This window comes from Meleagris gallopavo, chromosome 1, assembly GCF_000146605.3.
Source record: "Meleagris gallopavo isolate NT-WF06-2002-E0010 breed Aviagen turkey brand Nicholas breeding stock chromosome 1, Turkey_5.1, whole genome shotgun sequence".
Lineage (NCBI taxonomy): Eukaryota > Metazoa > Chordata > Aves > Galliformes > Phasianidae > Meleagris > Meleagris gallopavo.
This window is the reverse complement of record NC_015011.2, coordinates 112,433,089-112,443,676: the sequence shown is the minus strand read 5'-3', so window position 1 is coordinate 112,443,676 and position 10,588 is coordinate 112,433,089.

Below are 10,588 nucleotides of genomic sequence, written 5' to 3'. Positions count from 1 at the left end.
CCCCCACCGCTTCCTCTCTTTCCATTCTATTCCTCATCAGTCCCTGAGAAGCCATCTCTCTTCCTCTTCTATATACAGTCATGTCCACTAATGCTTCTTATTCAGAATATTCACACTTGTGTAAGAACTCCTGCTACAGTATTAAAAAAGCATCCAGAGAAAAATATAAATGCAAGCTTTAGTTCAGGTCTTGCAAACAAACTTAAGTTGATAGCAGGAATTTTCCCAAAAGTGGGAAACATGAGAGAAAAGGGACACCAGGACCAAGAAAACAAAAAAAAAAAAGGAAAACCCACCTCAGCTACCAGCCTGGTATTGACTACAGGAGGAACTTGGGTATTTGTAGTTAAGCCACAAGGCACCTTCTAAGAAAGCGACCTGGGTTCAAATCTTGAAAATCCTACTGCTGAGACAAACATGAGGTAACTTTCAGATACACCTGTAATGCAGCTGTGCTTGTATCCATAATTAAACTGAAGCTAGGACAGGGATAAATAAAGATACCAAATTTCAGCACAGCACACTGAGGACAGGTAGAAGAAATCTGACAAACACAAACAGGAATAAAGCAATAGAGGGAAACCACAGAAAGGAAATTGAAATTGTTCAAAGATAAATTCAACTACGCCTCTGGCAACTATTCAAGCAATGGAAGTAGCAACAGTTGGAAAAGGCCAACATAAACAAAAGGAAAGTGCAGAAAGCAATCAAATTTAAGTGACAGGCATAAGAAGAACATAAAAATACTAGGTATTCACAAAAGAACCACAATGAGATGACTGAAAAGCAACAGTTGAGAAGGTAGATCACAGAAGTACACTTTTCCAACATATTCTGAAAACAGATATTTTCAAAGTACCTGAAGTACAGCAAATAAGTAAGAAAGGATGCACTGAAAGGATGTTTGGGATGACAAACACAGCTCTGGCAGAAGTGGCTAGAACAGTTATTCCCACTCTTGAAAGGGCAAAGATCCAACCAGACACCGTATCATACTCCTTGTATTTTACCCATTTCAGCTTAATTGACATGCGTAAACTGAGGACCACAAAATATTCCTACACCTCTCATTTCTAGAGGCTTCTTTTTAATTCACTGCACTGCAAGAGCACATGTATCTTCACTGAACAACAAGCTCCAATAATCAAAATAGAGAACTATATTTTTGATATTTACCAGAAGAATTTCTGGAAAGGACAAAATAATTAGTTCTCTACTTAATTTAATCCTGCCCAGATAACGATAGTATCACGGTAATGACCTTCAGAGTCATAGTTGTCTCTAATGATTTTGCTACTTAGCTGTTTGCCATTAGCTTGCCCTCCCCACCCTTCACCTTCAGTGAAATCTGCCTGTAAAGCTAGATATATTGACCTGGAATGATACCAGATTCAGTTATTGGATTTTCTTTTTACTGTATTAATCCACTGCTTATTCGGGTTGAAATCTAAAACTTTTTAAATAACACTGTAAATAGCATCTGAAAGTAAAAAAAAAAAAGTTATATCAAGTCCTTAAACACACTTTATTCTCATTTTGTAAATCTTTACCAGATTACAGAAGTACAGGAGCAAGTGCATGATTTTTTTTTAATATTTTTTCACCCAGAAGTTGTACATCTCTCCCATTAGACACTTCATTTTCTTCAGGGCAGAATGATCCTCACCAGGGTGGCTTCACAGTATTTCCCTTGACCTCAGCACGAGCACCAGGGGATTAGCAGCATGTTTGAAGAATCACACACGGCCATCCACCAAGGGTAGAAGGGAGAATATTTATTCAGTGGCAAGCAACCTTGTGAACTGCATGTGGTAACACCGAAGAGCAGACTGAGCATATCCTAATTTCCTGCAGGTACTGAGCAGTTTATTTGCCCATCTCTGTAAATGTTCTGAGAGAACATGTTTAGCTGCATGAGAACTGGAGCTTATTCCCCCAAGTTAAGAACTGCTTTCACCACAGGCTTTGCAAGGATTTCTGTATGTGAAGGCAATAAGAAGCATTCTCTAGGAATGATTCTGAACAGTTTATTTAGCTCCAAAAAGAAGTAAATATAATGAACTAATATTCAAAATAAATTTGCAAATCTCAGACAGCTTCAATCCATTGAAGATTGCAAACAAGCAACACACACAACGTTAAAACCAATATTGGAGGTTCCTCCCCACCCCCACTTCAGAAACAGGCAACCAAAGCACATGGCCAGATAATGCTCTAGTCTGACTGTTAAGACAGGCAGGCAGACTAGAATGCACAGCTTTCACTGCTGTCAAAAATAATTAGGGAAGCACACATCCAGCTAGTTGACACATTTCCTTTGAGCTGTCACCACTCCAGAGCTTCTTAAAAGCTTACTGCTGTATGCCTCTTTGGCAGATGCTTGTAACATGGAAGAGCCTAGTATTTTTGGATAGTTGTCTATAGGTAATAAGCAGCATTGCTCCGTGTTACTTTTCCCTTTTTTTTTTTTGTCTTCAATAAGAAATAGCATACCTGTTGAAGAGCTCTACTTCTCTTCCTTTTGCAGCAGCAGCAGTCCTCCGCAAAATATAGAAGGAAATACCATTTACCATACAAATTTCTACATTTGAGGCAATGCACATAATTTTTGTTGATTTAAAAAGATTTGAAAGTGTTCTAGATAAGTGTGGAAGAATTACTGATAATTCATTGTTTTGTCTTTCCAGTAAATTTCTCAGCCCTGACCCTGCTGAGTCAACCAGAGGCTGGGAACTTATAGTACTCTAATTATGAATAAGTAAATTAATTTATTTGAAAGCCCTACAGGTTATGCATAGGGCACCCTCTAATGAATTTGTTTTCCAGACATCAGAGATACTGGCTGTACCTTGGACTCTGCTTCTTGAAATTTGTGTCACTTTTCCAGAACCCGACATTTGCTCAAGGCTTAGTGTATTTTTAATAACATTTTTATTTCAGGAAAAAAAAAACTGAACAGAAACCAATGATTTAATGCTGGTTATTTGTGTAGTTTTTATCTTCAGTGTTCTATTTGTTTGATGTTTTTAATGGGTTTAGCTTTATTGTCACATTGCCTAGGAACTCAGACTATAAACTTAATTGAATTGTTATTTACCAATACGATTCTCCCCTGGGTTCACTAACAAAAGCATCTACCTATGAGAAGCTGATTAAAAGAGCCAGAAAGCTAGATTTTGTTCCCAGTTTTAAAGGGGAGTAAATACCTAAAATGACACTTCAGAAAGAAGGCAGGAAAGCAAATATTCATCAGGACCTGATCCAAACCATTAAAGCCAATCAACTATATACACAGGTTTCAGAGGCATTTACTTGTGCTTAAAAATGCATTAAAATACGTCCTGAATACACACCTCTTTGGAAAGGCAAGAAAGAAAACTAATGAAAAGTGGAAATTGATATGAAACTGCTTTGGACAGGTCCTGTAGTTATATGCCATTCCTGGCAAGTATTCCTTTCTCCCAGAGAAAACGACGACTGAGAAAAGTTTCTACATATCCAGGAGAAGCAGGCAATGAGATCACTGTTCACTGGACTGGATGCATATCAATAGGAGCTAGTAAAGGAATGAAGCAAAATCAAGAAGGTAGTGAAAGCATGAAAGCACCTGAAGGTAATTGTTTCAGCCTCAACATCAGCAGCTTTGACACACCCAACCTCTGATCCACCTGGCTCCTCCAATCACTTCTCAGACAGCTATAGGGTGATCACAGTAACTCTTAGTTCTGCATTCGATAGATTTGTCTTCCTCAATCTCTAAATACACATTTTTATTTTTATATTTCCATTCAGACATTTTCTCACCTTTTTTCAACCAACATAGCCCAAGCAAACTGTCAAAGCACAAAGACAACCTTATTATTAATTAGTCTCAATTCCAGAAATGCTACAAAGGACTCCAGACTAGAGAACATAACTATCATTCAACAGGAAGGCTTGCCTCTTTCTCCACTCCAGGCAGTCTTCTCATACCCATTCCAGTACCCATCTGTGTAAATCATCTCTACCTTTGAGCACAAATTTCTTGCTTTTCTCCCTTGCCCTTCTCTCCCCCCTCCACCCCCTGAAAAAGAAACAAACAAACAACACCAACAATAAAAAAACAACACTGGAGTGAGACCCAACATTCCTTGAATTGAAGCATCTTAAGTCTTTAACCTAGGATTCCTGACACACTGCACAAAGTTCATGAGTTTACACTGAAATACTAAAACTGGAAAAAAAAAAATACATTACAAAGGGATGAACAGGAATTTGGAAGTAAAATCCAGAAGGCAGTTACTTTAACTCAATATGTTGAACTAGGAGCAACACCCTAAGGGATGAAAAGTTACCAGAATTTCTTACTTATGAGAGTAAATTCAAGGAGTTTAGCAATGTGTAGTGGGAGTTCATTAACTATTAAGTTAATCTTCCCACAAAATGAAATAGACTAACCAGGCCCCAGGCAACTTTTCATTCACAGGCAGGTAACTGCACATGAATTTCCAGCTTCAGCTGTTAACAGGAAAGTTGTTTCCTTTAAATCACTCCTGCCCCAGTTTAAGTGGTAGTGCAACATCTTGAATCTCATTCAGAAGCAAATTTAGATCTTTTAACATACAAATCCATTACTGGCTTCGATGGGAATAAGTTGATGGATTTTTGGTCAGCTGCTGACAAACAGAAAATAAGGATGCAGTTGCTTTTCCTTCCTTCCTACTCATCTTTCTCCCTCATATTCCTACCTCAAAGCTGAAGATGACTTACCTTAGGATTCCTTTACATACCACTACTCAGCTTCTGAGATCTGTGACAGCATTAATAAGGGAAAAAAAATATAGGTACACATACACACACACACACACACACACGTGTCAGGCTCTATGGTGTTTCAATTTACACAGGAAGACTTAACTCTGTCTCCGACGGGAAAAAAAAAGTAAGAGCAGCGATAGGGCAGGAACAGAGGCAAGGATGGTTTGAGGGACATTAAGATTTAAGAGTTTTCATTTTCATTAGTTAAGAACACATAACTACAAGGTTAAAAACCTATACACAAAACCCTACAAGCTAGCAAGAGCACACATGAATTCTCACTATTATGCAAGAATAAGCCCCAGTTAATATTCAGGCAACATAGATTAAACACAGGAGAGAAGAACATTTCTAAGAAGTAGATGGAAAATGAGTAGAGTCCTTTTTCCCCCTCCAAGCACTGATTTAGAGAAAACAACTTATGAATAAACCAAGAAAGTTAGTTCTCTAACCTTATAGGTAATCTAAATTTCCACACACACCAAGAACTTTTTGCATCTCCTTTCTTTACCTGGGAAAAAGCCTAAGGCCAGGAAACAGTAAACACCATACTGACAGTCATGACAAGCTACAACCATTGGTAACCAAACATCTGCCTGCAGTCAAGCATGCATATATACCCTCAGATCTGCTGTACCGCTCAGGACACTAGAATATGCAGGGAAAACAAAAACAAAAACAAAAACAAACCATCAAACTTGCTCCTGGCTGCTGCTGGAGAACTGGGGACTTTGAAACAGCAGATAAAAGAAGCACCTCTCCCTTTCCTAGATGGGACACATGCAGCACCAACTCCTTCCCCAGCTCTACCCATCTCTTTCACAGTTGCTTCTCATCCAAACAGCAATATTCACTTTTGCCTGAACAGCTCTGAAATAAAGACAACTCAGAGGGCAGCGAGCAGGAATATGGACACTGACAGGGATCAAAGAATTACAAGTTACGAAAGTCACTGCTACATTATGTTCATGCTGCACTGATTCCCCACCTAATAATAATCTAGCAGTAACAGGACAAAGCTCAGAAAGAAGCTGGTTACAGGCTCTACCAGATGACTCACCCACAGCAACTCTCAGCTCTGCTATCCCTCTAGAGGAGGATGTACTAGCAGGGCAAGCATGTGTTTCTGGCAGGATAATACCAGCAGGCTGGTGTTCCAGTGTGCATGATATATAGTGATGGTGAAGGAAATAGAGGAAATCAGCACGCTGTCTGCTTCACTGACCTTGGTTTATCAGCAGTCACAATTCACTTTGATGCACTGACCCAGTGCAGATCTCTTGAAGGGTTAAAAGAAAAAAGGAACTATCTGCTATCTGGAATCACAGACCAGTGGTCATTTGCAAGGTATCTGAGACCTATCACCTGCCTTTTGTTAAAAAAAAAAAGAATATTTAAATCTGTGGGAATGATAAGAATAATTTAACAAGCTATTAAATAAAATATTGCCAAAACATAAATAAATAAGTACTCTAAAATTAAAGACAAAGACTAGAAATCATTCCTTCTCATATCACAGCTGGGAGAATCATTATGAGGCAGCTGGTGGCTGAGAGGCATGCCAACATCAATCTATCAATCTCTGTTTAACTGTATTAATATGTCACAGGTCTTGTTATTTGTATTTCCTATACCCAAATAAAGGGGTTTCAAACTGCCTGACATTTAGCAAATTGGCAACCTACTGCCTTTACTTACATTATATATTGCCTTCTCTGAGTCCATGCCAACAGCAATTGTGTTTTGATGACTGCTGAAAATCAGCTGTGATATTTCAATACACTTTGGGTGAGTATGCCAGAAAGCAGGGCTTTGAACCCAAGGAGCAGTAAACCTCGTCACATGCCAGACAAAGCAATTCACAATTCGTTGCTGTTGTGATCAGCAACTAAAGACCAACTACCCCAAAACAGTCACTAGAACAATCTGCAATACCCAAGAGCTTGGACACCTACAAGCATCCCAGTCTAAGATATGCACAGTGGCCCCTGTGTCATTCGGCTCAATTAAGCTCCCTAGCATCAATCTGTGTATATTCCTGCATCTTGATTTGGCAGCACAAGCCACACTGATAGTTTTGAAGCAGCATATAAAATGGCAGAAGGATTTGCAAGATAATCAAGAGAAGTCAGAAAACAAATTTCAAGAACTACTATGATTACATGTGTTTTGGTGCTTAATCAAATTCTTGGTAAAGATTTAATCCAGAGCTTTTATAGAGGCCATTAATAGCAATGGGAAGAACACTGAAAAGCAAGCTGCATAAAAATAAATGCAGCTAACAAACAATTCTTGACTTATAGCACTTCTTAACATTTAATGCAGGCTGTAGATCCTGGACAAGGCTGTACTGAGGCAAGCCTATGGAAGCACCACACTGTAAAATGCCTCCTACCCTCATCCTTGCTAGCACAGCTATGTGGTACACATCAGGCACTGTGAAACAGTGCAGCAAAGCTATGCTTTCCTAATATAATACAGTTACAGAGTACTAAGGAGAAGATATATCAATTATACATCATTATAGATGAAATATTTCTCAGGGTGCTTCTGCAGGGCACCACTTAGACTGTTGATGTCCCACATCTGCTGCAGTAGTATGACAAAAAGAGGCCAGTTTTGAGAATAGCAGTGAGTAGTCTTGGATACTTTTTGGTTTTTGTTTTTGTTTGTTTGTTTTTAGAAGAGTTCATATTTCAGGTGCAGTCCTTCTGTAAAATATTCCTGCCTTTTAACATTTACCCTAGAGCTGCAAATTACCATATACTGACTCAACAGGCCAAAACATACTTTTAAGAATGAAAAGTATTTTAAATATCAAATTACTTATTCCCTTTTTTTGGTGGGGTGGGGAGGGGGAGGGTGGAGAAGGGAAAGAAGGGATTGTCCTCATTCCTGACTGAGAAATACATAAAAGGAATGCTTTTTCTCTGCTGATCAGACTTATTTTCTTTTTCTGTGTGAGCCTCTCAAATCCTAGCAACACAAATACTGCAAATCAGTTCCCCACTCTGTGTAGGTGGGATCATACTCATAAACATCTTATTTTGTAGGTCCAGTGCCACAGGCACACTATTTTGGACAAAACCACTGAAAGAAAATTCAAGATAGTTACAGAATCAAGCTGGTTTCAGCACTGGCACAGGACCTACTATCTTTGCCTCTGGCTCATTCAACATTAAACAAAATTCAGTTGGCAGGCAGTCAGATGGCATGGTTATGGCATTAATTTACTAATAGAAAGTAACTGTTTTCACAGTGCTTTCTTGCTGTTGCTGCTATGTGATAATTACACCTGAAAAATGACTTGTGTCTGCATCAATTTTTAATGGTGCCAGCTCTTAGCAATATCATGGCCCCAGTATTCTTGCTATTAGGTCTAAAGCAAAAAGGTATTACTATGCAGGTAAAAGGATCCTTTGATGGATCCATGTTATATTTCTGGTTCCTTCAGAGACTGCATATGCCCTTTGGCAAGCCAATTTACTTTCTCATCTATAAGGTAAGGCAGTAATAGAACAGCAGCTCCCAAAGGTGCTCTATGTTGCCTAAATTCTGAATAGCAAGCGCTTCATAAATATTAATACCATCCAACAGAAATGCATAAAATACCAGTACCTAATGATGCAAGCAGATCTGACTCAGGATCTGGCAGATAAGAGCCCTGCTCCTACAGAAAGCCAGGCACAGGTATCAGGAATTAGCTGGTTGGTCTGAGCAGGATCCTGAGCCCCCGTGGGTAGGACTGATACTTTTCTTGCCTCTCAGACACTGCTACGGAGAAGCCAGGATGACACGGATGCTCCCTGAAAAGTCAGAACATAGTTATGCCCTCTACGAAAGAGAGAAGAATTGGGGTTTTGCTGTTAACAGGACAGTTTCCTTTTATCCACACAGGAATAAGATAAAGACCGATTATGAAATGTAACACTTAACTGGGCTTCACTGTCCTGGCTGGCAGTTCTCATGTGGATGTCATTGGGACTCATGAGTAAAACACCAGTCTGCGTCACTCAGGCCCTATCAGGGTGATAGGGGCTTAAGGCTGAATAGCTCCAAGTGTTTTAATATGGGCATAGTACGGTGATGTAAAAGCTCTCTTGAAGTGGGGTGGTTAATGACGGATAATCGTCTACTAGAGGTTCCTACACTTTCTTTCACAGACTGACAGCTTGAAGTCAGGACTCACTTCCTCTTTCTCAATGATAGCAAACCACATGGCAAACAATCTGCCAGTCTAGCTGAGAACAGCATCGTAGGTCTATATGACATACTACATTCTAGATATTTTGCTGAAAAAAAATGTATTTAAATATTTATAAATCTGCAGTTGTTTATTTTTCCCGTGTTTCCTTTTAAGCTCCACTCTTTTCTGATCACTGCAAACTACTATTTACTAGTTAGCACTGAATGTAATAACATCAGCCAGAACTAAGTAAAGAAATTATTGTAAAATGGAAAAATACTCAGTTTTTAAAGAAATAAGGGTACTCTCAACAAGAGAGAAAGCATACAAGAGAAACCAAATTTATCATTTTGCAAGGACAACTTGTGCTGCCAACAAAATCATATTCATAATTGGCGTGTCATTTTGATAATGATCCTCATTGTCAGTGGTACAGTCTTGGGGCAGTCTTTAAGTCATTCCCAGTGATTAGTAATTAAATAAGAACAGTTGAATATCCCTCCCAGAAAGCTAAATTAAGCAAACCTACAAAAAAGCTGAACAAATACAGCAAGTAGGCTACTACACCAGCAACCTACAGTACCAGTCAAGTCAATTTTCATTTGGTAATATCCAATCAGAGTACTGTGAATTCTCTGCTTAACATGAATCATACCTTAGAAATTATATCTATAACTGCCTGAGAAAACAAACATTACGATGTATTACAACAGTACTAAAAACAGAGTTCTAAGATAGTTCTTTTGGATTAAAAAACAAAACAGAAAACCTATTATGAGATGTTCCAAGAATTAACAGATCTCTCAAGCAAAGAAGTTAAATAAATTACTTTAAAACCTCCTTCCCATTATCAGGATTTTATTTGACATCAATTTAATTTGTGTTTCACAGAAAGCAACTCTACATTACTAAGAAAGAAAGAAATCAATAAGTGTGAAATCAAGCACAAAACTCAGAAGGGTACCTTCTGTTAAAGGCAGCGTAGATGAGCAATAGATGAGGATGAGTGATGGGGAAGCAGAAAGCTTACAATGCCATTTGAGTCCATAGTGTCACAGGGCTGATAATTGCTGAATGACAGCCCTGATATAAAAACAAAACAAAACACAAACCCACCCTGATCAGTGAAGTAGTTAACCAATACAAGAGCATTAATTGTAGTGCAGAACTTTACTTCACCCTTTTCATCTCTTTCTCTATAGCTGAAGTTGCACTCCAGAGGTACAGCAATTGGTAATTGGGAAGGAAGGTATACAAAATACAGCTTTGAATTAGAAAATCACATAGCTGAGCCACTGCAAGATGCAGCTTCCTGTACCACAGCTTGCTGCTTCTCTGCTTCTCCTATATTTTGTTCCTGAATTTAACCGATTCAAAAGGGAGTATCTAAACTAGAGCAGGACCAAGTATTTTCTGAGAGGAGAGCCAACCGTAACACATCAGATGTATTTTCAGCCTAAAGACAGTCATTGAAGGGACAGATAAACTGAAATGAAGTCCAAATCAGATAGGTTTTTCAGGGAAAGGAATATTTGAAAAAGCAGGTTTACAGAACATGTGACCGTGATATACGGGATATGAACCTTGAAAAAACAGCTTCTCATC